This window comes from Hypanus sabinus, unplaced genomic scaffold (genome assembly GCF_030144855.1).
Source record: "Hypanus sabinus isolate sHypSab1 unplaced genomic scaffold, sHypSab1.hap1 scaffold_449, whole genome shotgun sequence".
Lineage (NCBI taxonomy): Eukaryota > Metazoa > Chordata > Chondrichthyes > Myliobatiformes > Dasyatidae > Hypanus > Hypanus sabinus.
The window spans coordinates 297,416-312,112 of NW_026781323.1; the positions used below are offsets into that span (position 1 = coordinate 297,416).

Consider the following 14,697-nt stretch of genomic DNA (forward strand, 5'->3'; position numbering starts at 1 on the left):
GGCATGAACATTGTCTTCTCTAACTTCAGCTAATGCCCCTCCACTTCTTGCGCCATCCCTGATACATTTAGTTTTTTATCCTCTCTCTGTATTACACTTCTCCCCGTTCCGCCGGATATCGATCACCAGGATCTGAAACTCTCCACAACTCTGCATGCACAGGCCGGTCATGTGATTCCACACCACTTGCATCAGTGTTTGCAAATTCCCCACCCTTTCCCTGGCCTCCTCTCTCCTCCCCTTCCTTCCTCTAACGGCAGCACACAGTCCGCTCACACACACACACCATCTTCGAGAGACACACACAATTCAAGACTACTGGAAAGCCGAAATTCTGGGTATCGGTGAGTGGGGAGACCGGAGGAGGGAGAGGGCTCCGCACTTTCGTTGACTCCGGTAGGGTGTGCTGCGACGGTACGGGAGGTACATGTCTGACCCCGGGAGTGTGATGGGATAATATTTAGAGACCTTCTATGGTTATCTGAACCAGGGACTGCGAGTTTGGACGTTGTGGACGGAGTTTCACTCGGTGTGTGACCCCGGAGTGTGTGTTGAAACAATATGGAGTGAGTTGCACTCTGTGTATGATTCCGGGGGGGTGTTTGGATCGCTGCGGAGGGAGCGTGACTCAGTGTATGTTTCCAGGTGTGTGTGATCGGATCTTATGCAAGGATTCTCGCAATGTCTGTGACTCCTGGCCATGGGTCAGTGGATTTCCATTCAGAGATAGGTAGCAAGAAAATGGCGTCTCACACGTTCTGCTCCAACGGCTGCAATCTGAACACCCTTTCTGTGGCCCCACTCTCCGCCCCTTCCTTCCTCTTTTCACAGCACACCATCCCTTCTCTATGCTTCTTTTTTTTTGTTATATTTTTTTTTACTGAGGCAAGGTCACTGTACAGAATAATAATGGATTACAATTTCCTCCATTTTGCTTTTGTATCTTACCCCGAAAGAAACCTCCCCTCACCGGCCCTCCCCGATCATACAAAGACAGCTAATGTATTTACAATACCATCCTTCACAAATACAAGTACGGACATTTCACAGCCATACCCCCACACTACTTCAAGACGAAGACCCACAGAAATCTATAACATCTCAGATGATCCAAAATGCACACATATTACAATTCATCAACCACCCTGTGAGGTAAACCATATGCGTGTTAAAAGGGAAGCAACTTCCCAAGTCCAATCAAATGCCCTCAGCTATTTAGTTATTCCTTAAGACGCCCAAAATATGACAAGAGAGACCCCCATTTCGAATAGAACTTTTCCACCGATGTCCTCCGAGTGAATTTAATCTTTTCTAATTTCAGAATAAAACAAGGAGTCCTCTAACCAAGCAGCAGCAGATGGGGTAGTGGCAGATTTCCAGACCAGCTAGATTCTCCTACGGGCCAAAAGCAATGTAAGTGAAATGATATCCGACTTGTTTGCATTTAAACCCAAAACCTCAACTGCCTCACCAAATACAGCTATAAGCGGGCAAGTTCTCAGTGTCACCCCCAAAACCTCACTAATAATTTAAAAAAAAAACAGTGCTCAGTAGCCATCAAGCCAAGGGCAAGATCAAAATTCATGCACTAAACCAGCCGGAGAGAAGGAACACCTGTCACAGCCAGCGTCTGTCTCAGGATATATGTCAGCATGCCTGCCTTTACTTAAATGTGCTGTGTAAAACTTTATGAGCCCGAGTCTAGCACATGCTGACGAGGAATGAACCCTATTCAATGCTTTTGCCCAAAATTCCTCAGCCAGATCCACACCAAGGTCATGCTCGCAGCTGGTCGTAGTTTTGTTTAGATCTTGAACTTCCAAAGACATCAGCTGAGAGAATAGTACAGAGATCACCCCTTTATTATTAAAGCTAAGAGTGAGTTTGTCCCACAACATAGCAGGTGGTAGATCAGGAAAAGAGGGAATTCTCCTTGACAAAGTGGAGAATATGCAGGTATTGAAAAAATGTTTATGCGGAAATCCATATTTACTGCACAGGTTATCAAAACTATTAAATATATTTCCAGTGCAAAAATCCTTAATGCGCATAAGGCCGTTCAAACCCCATTGTTTAGAAACTGAATCGAGTGTGGAGGGAAGAAATAGATGGTTTCCATGAACGGGACCCAAAACTGAACAGATGTGAACGTGTCGTGGCAGCGAAATTGATTAAACATTTTGAGAGTGGATAACCTGACAGGGTCAGATGTGAATTGAGAGGATTTCAATGGGAATGTCCTTTGACCACTCTCCTAACACCTTGAAATAATGTAGTTGACTTAAGTGCAATAGAAAGAGGCTCAACGGCTATTGCAGAAAGATTCTATGATACTTAAGTGGGTGAGTGAGCAGCTCGACGTCTTGGTCCATATATGTACCAACGAAATCGGTATCTATGAGAAGGTGTTTCTGCACAGTGAGGTCAGGGATTTAGCTATTAACTTAAAGGATAGGACCACCACCTGTTCCAGTGTACCCAGACACAGGAAGACCATACAGTTTGGCGCGTGGCTCAAGCTATGATGCAGGTGGGAGGGCTTCGAAATTCATTGTGTTTATTCCAAGGAACGTGGGATGTCTACTGAAGAGATGGAAGACAGTATAGACACATTTAGTATTTACACATATAGGCAATAGACAGCAGGTGCAAGAGTAGGCCATACGGCCCTACTAGCCAGCACCGCCATATACTGACATCATGGCTGATCATGCACAATCAGTACCCCTTTAATGCCCTGTCCCCATATACCTTGACCCAGCTATCTAAGCTCTATCTAACCTCTCTTGAATGCATCAAGAAACTTCTCCTCTACTGCCTTCTGGGGCAGAGCATTCCACAAATCCACCACTCTCTGTGTGAAAATGTTTTTCCGCATCTCTGTTATAAATTGCCTATCCCTATTCTTAAACTGTGGCCTGTAGTTCTGGACTCACCCATCAGCGAGAGCATGATTCCTGCCTCCAACCTGTCCAATCCCTTAAAAATCTTATATGTTTCAATCAGATACCCTCTCATCATTCTAAATTCCAGTGTATACAAGCCCAGTCGCACAAATCTTTCAACATATGACAGTCCCACCATTCCGGGAATTAACCTTGTGCACCTACGCTGCATTCCCTCAATAGCACGAATGTCCTTCCTCAAATATGTAGACCAAAACTGCTCACAATACTCCAGATGGGGTCTCACCAGGGCTCTGTACATCTGCAGAAGGACCTCTTTACTCCTATACACAATTGTTCTTGTTATAAAGGCCAGCATGTCGTTAACTTTCTTCACAGCCTGCTGTACCTGCATGCTTTATTTCATAGTCTGATGTACAAGAACACCTAGATCTCGTTGGACTTTCCCTTTTACTGACTTGACTCCATTTAGATAGTAATCATCCTTCCTGTTCTGGCCACCTAAGTGGATAACCTCACATTTATCCACATTAAACTGCATCGGCCATACATTCGCCCACCTACCTAGGTTGTCCAATTCACCCTGTATTCTCATAACTTCCTTGTGACATTTCACAGTACCACCTAGCTTTGTGTCATCGGTAAATTTGCTAATGTTACTTTCAATACCTTAATCTAAATCATTAATGTATATTGTAAACAGCTGCGGTCGCAGCACCGAACATTGCGGTATCCCACTGGTCACAGCCTGCAATTCCGAAAGGGACCCATTAATCGCTACTCTTTGTTTCCTGTCAGCCAGCCAATTTTCATTCCATGTCAGTACTCTGATCCCAATAACATGTGCTTTAATTTTGCCAAATTACCTCCTAAGGGGGCTTTTATCAAAGGTTTTCTGAAAGTCCAGGTAGATTACATCCACTGGCTCTCCCTTGTCCATTTTCATAGATACATCCTCATAAAACTCCGGAAGATTAGTCAAGCATGATTTTCCCTTCGCAAATCCATGCTGACTCGCATTGATCCTTCTACTGCTATCCAAATGTGTCGTGATTTCCTCCTTTATACTTGACTGCAGCATCTTTCCCACCACTGACGTCAGACTAACCTCTCTATAATTCCCTGTTTTCTCTCTCCCTCCTTTCTTGAAAAGTGGGACAACTTTAGTCACCAATCCGCAGGAACTGATACTGAATCCATAGAACATTGGAAAATGATTACCAATGCGTCCACGATTTCTAGATCCACCTCCTTATGTACCCTGGGATGAAGACTATCAGGTCTCGGGGACTTATCAGCCTTCAGAACCAACAGTCTATCCGTTTCTTGCCTAATATAAATTTCCTTCAGTTCATCCATTACCGTAGTTTCTCTGGGAGATTGTTTGTGTCTTCCCTAATGAAGACAGATCCAAAGTACCTGTTCAACTCATCTGCCATTTCCTTGTTCTCCATAATAAATTCACCCGTTTCTGTCTTCAATGGCCCAATTTTGGACTTAACTTGTTTTTTCTTTACACATACCTAAAGAAGCTTGTACTATCTTCCTTCATATTCTGGGCTAGTTTGCCTTCGTACCTCATTTTTTCTCCGCACATTGTATGTTTTGTTATGTTCTGTTGTTCTTTAAAATCTTCCCATTCCTCCGGCTTCCCGCTCATCATTGCTATGTTATACTTCTCTTCTAATTTTTATACTGCCCTTTACTTCCCTCGTCAGCGACGGCCGCCGCTTACTCCCCTTAGGATCTTTCTTCCTCTTTGGAATGAACCGATCCTGCACCTTCTGCATTATTCACAGAAATACCTGCCATTGTTGTTCCACTGTTTTCCCTGCTAGGGTATTGTTCCATTGAACTTTGGCCAGCTCCTCCCTCATAGCTGCCTAATTCACTTTGTTGATCTGTAATGCCGACACAGCCGATTCTTCCTTCTCCTTCTCAAATTGTAGGTTAAAACACATCGTATTATGGTCTCTACCTCCTAATGGATCCTTTACCTCTGATCAAATCCGGTTCATTGCAACACACTAAATCTAGTATGGCCTTCACCCTGGTAGGCTCCAGTACAAGCTGCTCTAAGAACCCATCTCGGAGGCACTCCACAAACTTTATTTCTTGGGATCCAGTACCATCCTGATTTTCCCATTCTACCTGCATGTTGACATCCCCCATGACAAATGTATCATTACCTTTGCGACATGCCAATTTTAACTTTTCGTCCAACTTACACAGTACATCTAGACTACCATATTCGGGCCTGTAGATAAATTGTATTAGGGTGTTTTTACCCTTATAATTTTTCAGTTCTATTCATACTGACTCTACATCCCCTGTGGACTTTGTGGGTGGATATATAAGAAACATAGAAAATTTACAGCACAATGCAGGCCCTTCGGCCCACAAAGTTGCGCTCAGCATGTCCCTACCGTAGAAATCACTAGGCTTACAAATAGCTATCTATTTTCCTAAGCTCCATGTACCTGTACAGAAGTCTCGTAAAAGAGCCAAATGTATCCGTCTCCACTACCGTTGCCGGCAGCCCATTCAACACACTCACCACTCTCTGCGTATAACACTTACCCCTGACAACTTCTGGGTACTTAGTCCCCAGCACCTTAACCCTGTGTCCTCTGGTGACAACCATTTCAGCCCTGGGAAAAAAGCCTATGATTATCCACACTATCAATGCCTCTCATCATCTTATACACCCCAATCAGGTGACATCTGGTCATCCCTTGCTCCAAGGAGAAAAGGCCAAGTTCCCTCAATCTGCTTTCATAAGACAATTTCCCCAGTCCAGGAAACCTCCTATATACTTCGAATAGTGAGGCGACCAGAACTGAGCACAGTCCTCCAAGTGGGGTCTGACCAGGGTCCCATAAGGCTGCAGCATTACCTCTCTGCTCCTAAATTCAATGCCAGGATTGATGAAGGCCAATACATCGTCTGCCTTCTTAACCACAGTGTCAACCAGCGTAGTTGCATTGAGCTTCCTATGGACTCGGACCCCACGATCTCTATCATCCTCCACACTGCCAGTGTCTGACCATTAAGACTTTATTCCGTCATCATATTTGACCGACCAAAATGAACCAGCTTACACTTATCTCGGATGAACTTCATTTGTCACTTCTCAGCCCAGTTTGGCATCATATGAATGTCCCGCTGTAACGTCTGACAGCCCGCCACACTTTCCCCAACACATACCTGAGACATACCTGATCTGCTACTGCGGCATGAGACAAGGCAGGTGTCAGAGTTTTATGCCAGGGTACACATTGTATCTACTGATCAGAAAGTCATTAGTTTCAAATAATTATCGGAAACCATAGGACGTTCCTATGGTTTAGATTCTAAATTGGAACAAGGAGAAGTTTACCTTGGATCAGAAAGTATCTGGAATGTGTGGATTTGGAGATGTTTTCTGGCAAATAGGCTCTTGGTATCTTAGAGCACAAGCGGTGCTTACTTCGTTGTAGCCAGGAAAGACCTATACTGTGAATAGACAATAGGTGCAGAAGTAGACCATTAGGCCCTTCGAACCTGCACCGCCATTTTGAGATCATGGCTGATCAATTCCTATCAATACCCGGTTCCTGCCTTGTCCCCATATCCCTTGATTCCCCTATCCATAAGATCCTGATCTAGCTCTTTCTTGAAAGCATCCAGAGTATTGGCCTCCACTACCTGCTGAGGCACTGCATTCCAGACCCCTACAACTCCCTGGGAGAAGAAGAATAGTGAGGAGTGTTGAAGGAGAGATGGATTTTGCGGTACAAGGCTGGGGAATAAACAATGTGAAGAGAGGGACCCCTCCCGTCCCCTTCACTCTTCCCTCCCTTAAAAACCTCCATGTCTCCGAACCGAATTCCCTCCCCCATACACTTATTCGCATGCGTCACCCCGTCCTCCCCTATACACCTCCCCATTTCCGTCTTCCCATACCTCCACTACGCCCCCCAGTATATCTGCACCTCACTACGCAACACCACACTCTCTCTGTGATCAGAGGGATGTGTGATGAGGAAGGGGAATATTGGTGCCAGTTGTCACACCTCCTCCATTCCACCGGATATTGACCTCTGGGTTCTGAATATTTCCACAGCTCTGCTTGGATACCACTCCCTCTAGTGTCCGCTATATCACCAGCAATATATTCCCATTCCGGCCTCTGCCCACCCCCCCCCCCCACTTAGAGTGTGTGTGTGTGTGTGTGTGTGTGTGTGTGTGTGTGTGTGTGTGTGTGTGTGTGTGTGTGTGTGTGTGTGTGTGTGTGTGTGTGTGTGTGTGTGTGGTGGTAGTTGCTGACAGCAGTTTGGTGGCTCTGTTTAATGTTCTGTGGCTCAGAAGGGAATGTGCGGGAGAGCAGAGACGAACCGTCCTGACAGGAGAATCGGTAATTAGGTTAACAAACGGAGGCTCTGTGGAGAGAACGAGAGTCCTGGATGGTATGTTCCTGGGACCCATGTTCTGTGTTGCGTAGTTTTCATAGAATCATAGAATACTTACAGCACAATACAGGCTGTTTGGCCCACAGGTGTCAGCCGAACATGTCCCTGCCTCAGAAATTACTAGGCTTACCTATAGCCCTTCAATAAGCTCCATGTGCCCATCTAAAAGTCTTTTAAAATAACCTGTTGTATCCGCCTCCACCACGGCTGCCAGTCGCCACTTCCACGCACTCAGCACTCTCTGAGTAAAAAGCATACCCCTGACATCTCATCTTTACCTACTTTCCAGCTCCGTCAACCTGTGTCCTCTTGTGGCAGCCATTCCAGCCCTGGGGGAGAAAAGCCCATGACTATCCACAAGATTAATGCCTCTCAGCATGTTTTCCACCTCTGTCATGTCACCTCTCACCCTCTGTCACTCCAAGGAGAAAAAACCGAGTTCACTTGACATATTATCATAAGGCATGCTCCCCAATCCAGGCAACATCCCTGTAAATCTTCTCTGCACCCTTTCTATGGCTTCCACATCCTTCCCGTAGTGAGGCGACCGTACCTGAGAACAGTACTCCAGGTGGGGCCTGGTCAGGGTCATATATAGCTGCCACATTACCTCTTGGCTCTAATTTGTATTCCACGATTGGTGAAGGTTAATACACCATACGCCTTATTAACCACAGAGTCAATCTGCGCAGCTCATTTGAGCGTCCTCTGGACTCGGACCCCAAAGTCTCTCTGATCCAGCACAGTGCCAACAGTATTACCAGTAGTACTGACAGATTATTGAGCTACCAAACTGAACCACTTCACAAGTGTCTGGGTTGAACACCATCTGCTACTTCTCAGACCAGTTTTACATCCAATCAATGTCCCGCTGCAACGTGTGATAGCCCTCTACACTATCCACACACCACCAACCTTTGTGTCATCATCAAACCTATGAACCCATTCGTCCACTTCCTTATACAGGTCATTTATAAAGATCACGAACAGTAAGGGTCCCAGAACAGATCCCTCAGGCACCGCACTGGTCAACGAACCCCATGCAGAATATGACCCGTACACACCCACTCATTGCCTTTTGTGGGCAAGTCAGTTCTGTATCAATATGGGAATCTCCCCTTGTATCCCATGCCTCTTGACCTCCTCAACAGGCCATGCATGGGTACCTAATCAAATGCCTTGCTGAAATCCACATGCACTACACCTACTGCTCTTCCTTCAGCAACTTGTTTTGTCATACCCTCATAAAATTCAATCAGGCTCGTACGGCACAACATGCCCTTGACAAACCAATTTTGACTGTTCCTAATCATATCATACTTCTCAAAAAGTTCATAAATTCTGCCTCTCAGGAGTTTCTCCATCAACTTACTAAACAGTGAGGTAAGACTCACTGGTCTATAAATTCCTGGGCTATCTCTACTCCCTTTCTTGAATATACGAACAACATACACTACCCCGCAATACTGCAGATCCTCTCCCGTCCCAACGGATGATTCAAATATCATTGTCAGAGGCACAGCAGTCTCCTCCCTCGCCTCCCATTGTAGCTGGGGTGCATCTCATCCGGTCCCGGGGACTTATCCAACTGGAACTTCTCAAAAGCTCCAGCACAACCTCTTTGTTAATATCTACATGCTCAAGCTCTTCAGTCTGCTGAAGTTATCACTACTATCACCAAGATCCTTTTCCGCTGAAGAAAAGTATTCTTTAAGTATCTCTGCTATTTTATCCGGTTCCATACACACTTTCCCACTGTCACTCTTGATGTGTCCAATGCTTTCACCTCTTATCCTCTTGTTCTTCACATACTTGTAGAATGCCCTGGGGCTTTCCTTAATCTTGGTCGCGACGGCATTCACATGGCCACTTCTGGCTCTCCTAATGTCCCTGTTAAACTCCTTCCTATTCGCCTTATAATCTTCTAGATCTCTAATATTATCTAGCTCTAATAACCTTTAGTAAGCTATTCTTTTCTTCTTAACAGAGATTCGTCACTCTCCGATCTCTTCCGACCGAACCCAGAATGCTCTTTGGGAACAATATCAGCCGATGAACAGCAACCGGTGCAAATGCCGTCTAAATGTCTATGAGTTGCATTCGAACATTCAATACGGGATAACTGCGAATTCCATTCTGTTCCTCTGCCAGACAAACTGTCTCGAGAATGCTGACACCCTCAACAAAATCCTCTCTATTTACAAAATCAAATTCTTCTGCCAACTGTTGACCAGCAGGAATCGTGAGGTAAAATTCTCCATCCCCCGCTCCTAATCTTAAGAAATAGAGAGAGGGAGAGAGAGAGAGAGCGAGAGAGAGAGAGACAGAGAGAGAGACAGAGTCACAGAGAGAGAGAGACAGATAGAGCGGAAAACTGTGTCTGACACCGGGAGTGTGTGATGCGACGGTGTGGAGGGTGATTCACTCTGTTTCTGAACCCGGAAGTAAACATAGAAACATAGAAAATAGGTGCAGGAGTAGGCCATTCGGCCATTCGAGCCGGCACCGCCATAACCGGCCTCAACTGTGTCCAGTGGCAGGGAATTCCACAGATGCACCACTCTCTGTGTGAAGAGGTTTTTCCTCATCTCTGTCCTTTATCCTTAAGCTGTGATCCCTCGTTCTGGACTTCCCCAACATCAGAAACAATCTTCCTGCATCTGGCCTGTCCAATCCCGTTAGAATTTTATACGTTTCAATAAGATTCCCCCACAATCTTCTCAATTCCAGTGAGTATAAGCATAGTCGATCCAGTCTTTCTTCGTATAAAAGTCCTGCCATACCAGGAATCAATCTTGTGAACCATCTCTGTACTCCCTCTATGGTAAAAATATCCTTCCTCAGATTATGGAACCAATGCTCAACACAATATTCTAGTTGCGGTCTCACCAAGGCCTTGTACAACTCCAGTAGAACCATCCTGCTCCTGTACTCAAATCCTTTTGCTATGAATGCCAACATACCATTTTCCTTTTTCACCGCCTGCTGTACCTACATGCCCAACTTCAATGATTGGTGTACAATGACACACTGGTCTCGTTGCACCTCCCTTTTTCCTATTCCTGTTCTTGCAACCAAAGTTGTTAACCTCACATTTATCCACATTAAATTGCATCTGCCATGAATTTACCAACTCACCTAACCTATCCAAATCACACTGCATCCTTTTAGCATCCTCCTTACTGCTAACACCGCCGCCCAGCTTCGTGTCATCCGCAAACTTGGAGATGCTGCATTTAATTCCTTCATTTAAATCATTAATATAAATTGTAAACAACTGGGGGGGGGGGCTTATTGAAAACTATAAAATTCTAAAGGGATTGGACTGGCTAGATGCAGTAAAATTGTTTCGGATGTCGGGGAAGACCAGAACCAGGGATCACAGTTTAAGGATAAAGGGGAAGACTTTTAGGACCGAGATGAGGAAAAACTTCCCCACTTTTAATTGAGACTTCTTCACTGTCAATTGAGACTTCTTCACTGAGAATCTGTGGAATACTCTGCCACAGAAAACAACTGAGGCCGGTTCATTGGCTATATTTAAGAGGAAGTTGGATATGGTCCTTGTGGCTAAAGGGATCTGGGGTATGGAGAGAAAGCAGGTACAGGTTTCAGTTGGATGATCAGCCATGATCATACTGAATGGCAGTGCAGGCTCGAAGGGCCGAATGGCCTACTCCTGCACCTATTTTTAATCATTCTATTTTTCTACTATCCGCTCACACACACACATACTATCTCCGAGAGGCGCATTCAATTCGAGACTGGAAACTGAAAGGCTGGTTATTGGTGAGAGGGGTGAATGGAGGAGGGAGAGGGTTGCGCAGTGTTTCTGACTCTATTAGATTGTGTTCCGATGGTGCCGGAGGTACTTTACATCTCTGGGCCCATAGCCTCGTATAGAAGTGTGTGTGTGTGTGTGTGTGTGTGTGTGTGTGTGTGTGTGTGTGTGTGTGTGTGTGTGTGTGTGTGTGTGTGTGTGTGTGTGTGTGTGTGTGTGTGTGTGTGGTGGTAGTTGCTGACAGCAATTTGCTGGCTCTGTTTAATGTTCTGTGGCTCAGAAGGGAATGTGAGAGAGAGCAGAGGCGAGCTGTCCTGACAGGAGATTCGTTACTATGGTTATCAAACGGAGGCTCTGTGGAATGAACGAGAGTCCTGGAAGGTATTTTGAAGGGTCCCATGTTCCGTGTTGTGTAGTTTACAAAGAAACATAGAAAACCTACAGCACGATGCAGGCTCTCCGGTCCACAAAGTTCTGCCGAACATGTCCCTCTTTTAGAAATTACTTGGCATTCCTCTTGCCCTTCAGTAAGCTCCATGTACCTATCCAAAAGACTCTTAAAATACTCTATCGTATCCGCCTGCACCACCGTTGCCGGCAGCCATTTCCACGCACTCGCCACTCTCTGAGTAAAAATTATACCCCTGACATCTCCTCTGCACCTACACCCCAGCTACTTAAACTGTATCCTCTTGTGGCAACCATTTCAGCCTTGGGGGAAAAAAGCCTTTGACTAGCCATACGATTAATGCCTCTCATCATATTTTCCACCTCGGTCAGGTCACCTCTCATCCTCCTTAAAGAGAAAAACTTAACGTATTATCATAAGGCATGCTCCACACTCGAGGAAACATCCCTGTAAATCTTCTCTGCACTCTTTCTATGGCTTCCGTATCCTTTCCGTTGTGTGGAGACGGGAAGAGAGTACAGTGCTCCAAGTGGGATCTGGTCAGGGGCATATATAGCATTGCCTCTCCGCTCTAAATCGAATCTCAGAATTGATGAAGGCAAATACACCGGACGCCTTCACAACCAGAGAGTCAACCTGCGCAGATGCTTTGAGCGTCCACTGGACTCGGACCCCAAGATGTCACTGATCCTCCACAGTACCAAGCTTCTTACCATTAATACTATATTCTGCCATGTCACCGACCTACCAAAATAGACCACTTTTCATGGACCTGGGATAAACTCTTTCTACTTCTTCTCAGACCAGTTCTGCATCCAATCAATGTCCCGCTGTAACGTGTGACAGCCCTCTACACAAATACAACCCACAAATACTCCAACCTTTGTGCCATCATCACAATTTCTAAGCCATCCGTCCACTTCCTTATCCAGGTCAATTAAAAATAAAAAAGTAAAAACACGAACAACAAGGTTCCCAGATCAGATCCCTGAGGCACCCCACTGGTCACCGCCCTACATGCAGAAAATGACACGACCACACCCACACTTTGTCTTCTGTGGGCAAACCATTTCTGGATCCACAAGGCTATTGTAGCCTTGTATTCCATGCCTCTTTACTTCCTCAATAAGCCATGCATAGGGTACCTTAATAATTGTTTTTCTGAAATCAATGTACACTACATCTACTGCTCTTCCTTTTTCAACGTGTTCCCTCACATCCACAGGAAAATCAATCAGTCTCGTAGGGCACAACTTGCCATTGACAAAGCCATTCCGACTATTCCTAATCATATGATACCGCTCTAAAAGTTCATAAATAGTGCCTCCCAGTATCTTCTCCATCAAATTGCCAACCTGTGGTGTAAGACTCCTGGGCTATAATTTCCTGGGCTATCTCTTCTCCCTTTCTTGAGTAAAGGAACGACATCCGCCAATCCTCCAGGAACTCTCCCGCCCCCACTGATGATAGAAAGATCATCGCCAGAGGCTCAGTAATATCCTCCCTCGCCATTCATGGTAGCCTGGGTTACATCTCATCCGGTCCAAGTGACTTTTCCACATGCTCAATCTTTTCAGTCTGCTGCAAGTTATCACCACTATCACCAAGATCCTTTTCCATAGTGAATACTGAAGCAAAGTATACACTGAGTGCCTCTGCTATTTCATCTGGTTCCATACTCACTTTCCGACTGTCACACTTGATGTGTCAAATTATTTCCGGTCTTCCCCTCTTGCTCTTCACACACTTGTGGAATGTCTTGATTTCTTCCTTAATCCTGCCCGCCAACAACTTTACATGGCCGCTTCCGGCTCTCCTAAATTCCTTCTTAAGCACCTTCCTATTAGCCTTATAATCTTAGAGATCTCTAACATTAACAAACTGTATGAACCTCTTTTGTAAGCTTTTCTTTTCTTTCTGACAGATATTCGACTCCGATCAATTCCGACCGAGACTAGAAGACCTTTGGGAGGAAGAGGAACAGAGTCGGTGCTGATATCGTCTAAATATCCATGAGTTTTATTCACACGTCGAATCGAGGATAACCGCGAACTGACATCTGGTCCTTGGCCAGACCAACTGTCTCAAGAATACTTACACCCTCAAGAAGAACATCTCTATACCCGAAAGCAAATTCTACCAACTGTTAACCCGCAGTATAGGCGAGTTAAAAAAACCCACCCCGCCCCTAAACCTATGGAGAGAGAGAGAGAGAGAGAGAGAGAGAGAGAGAGAGAGAGAGAGAGAGAGAGAGAGAGAGAGAGAGAGAGAGAGAGAGAGATACAGACAGAGAGCTATAGAGCGAAAGAGTCGGTGTCTGATGCAGGAATTCTGTGATGGGACGGTGTGATCATCACTCTGTGTCCAACTCTGGGTGTGATTGATGGGATGGAGTCGTGTGAGTTTCACTCTGTGTATGGCCCTGGTCGTGTTGTTTCGGGCATTCCATGGGTAATTTTTCTGTATCTCTCTCTCTCTCGCTCCCCCTCTCCCTCTCTCTCCCTCCCACCATCTCTCAGTTCCTATTTCACTCTACGCCCACACACACTCTCTGTCCAGACTCAAATCTCTGTTTCTACCTCCCTCTCCCTGTCTCTCTTTCTGCGCTGACTCTTTCTTTTGCTGTACCGCCTCTATTTGACAGACTCTCCCTACCCCTTCTCACATACTGTCCGCTCCCTACGCCCATCTCCGTATTCGAGATCCATTCCATTTGCTAAACGCTCCCCATCTACGTCGACTCCGCTCCCTCCTTCCTCCCTCCCTGTGTCACAGGCAATTGTGGTGAGTATAAGGGAGAGATGACGCCTTGTATCACACCTCGCCCTTCCACTTGATATCTATCAACAGGATCTGAGCTTCTCAGCATCTCTGCATGCACAGGCCGGTCGTTTGGTTCCACACCACTTGCTTCAGTATCTGCAATCTTAACACCCTTTCCATCGCCTCTTCTGCCCTCCCCCTCCTTGGTCTTCTCGCAGCACACACGCTCACACACACATATCAACTTGGAGAGGCACACTTAATTGGAGACTTCGGATACAGGTGTGTGTGTGTGTGTGTGTGTGTGTGTGTGTGTTTGTGTGTGCGGGGCAGTTGCTGACAGCAGATTGGTAGCTCTTTTTAATGTTCTGTGGCTCAGAAGGGAAT

General features: G+C 45.6%; 1 long non-coding RNA gene across 1 annotated transcript; it reads left to right on the top strand.

Annotated features, from left to right (window-relative positions):
* The first annotated feature begins 227 nt into the window (after positions 1-227).
* LOC132388989 (uncharacterized) lies at positions 228-13,693 on the top strand. Its single transcript, XR_009510393.1, has 4 exons — positions 228-344; positions 1,322-1,413; positions 9,345-9,604; positions 13,472-13,693. It is a non-coding gene; the product is annotated as an uncharacterized LOC132388989 (long non-coding RNA).
* Positions 13,694-14,697: the final 1,004 nt, after the last annotated feature.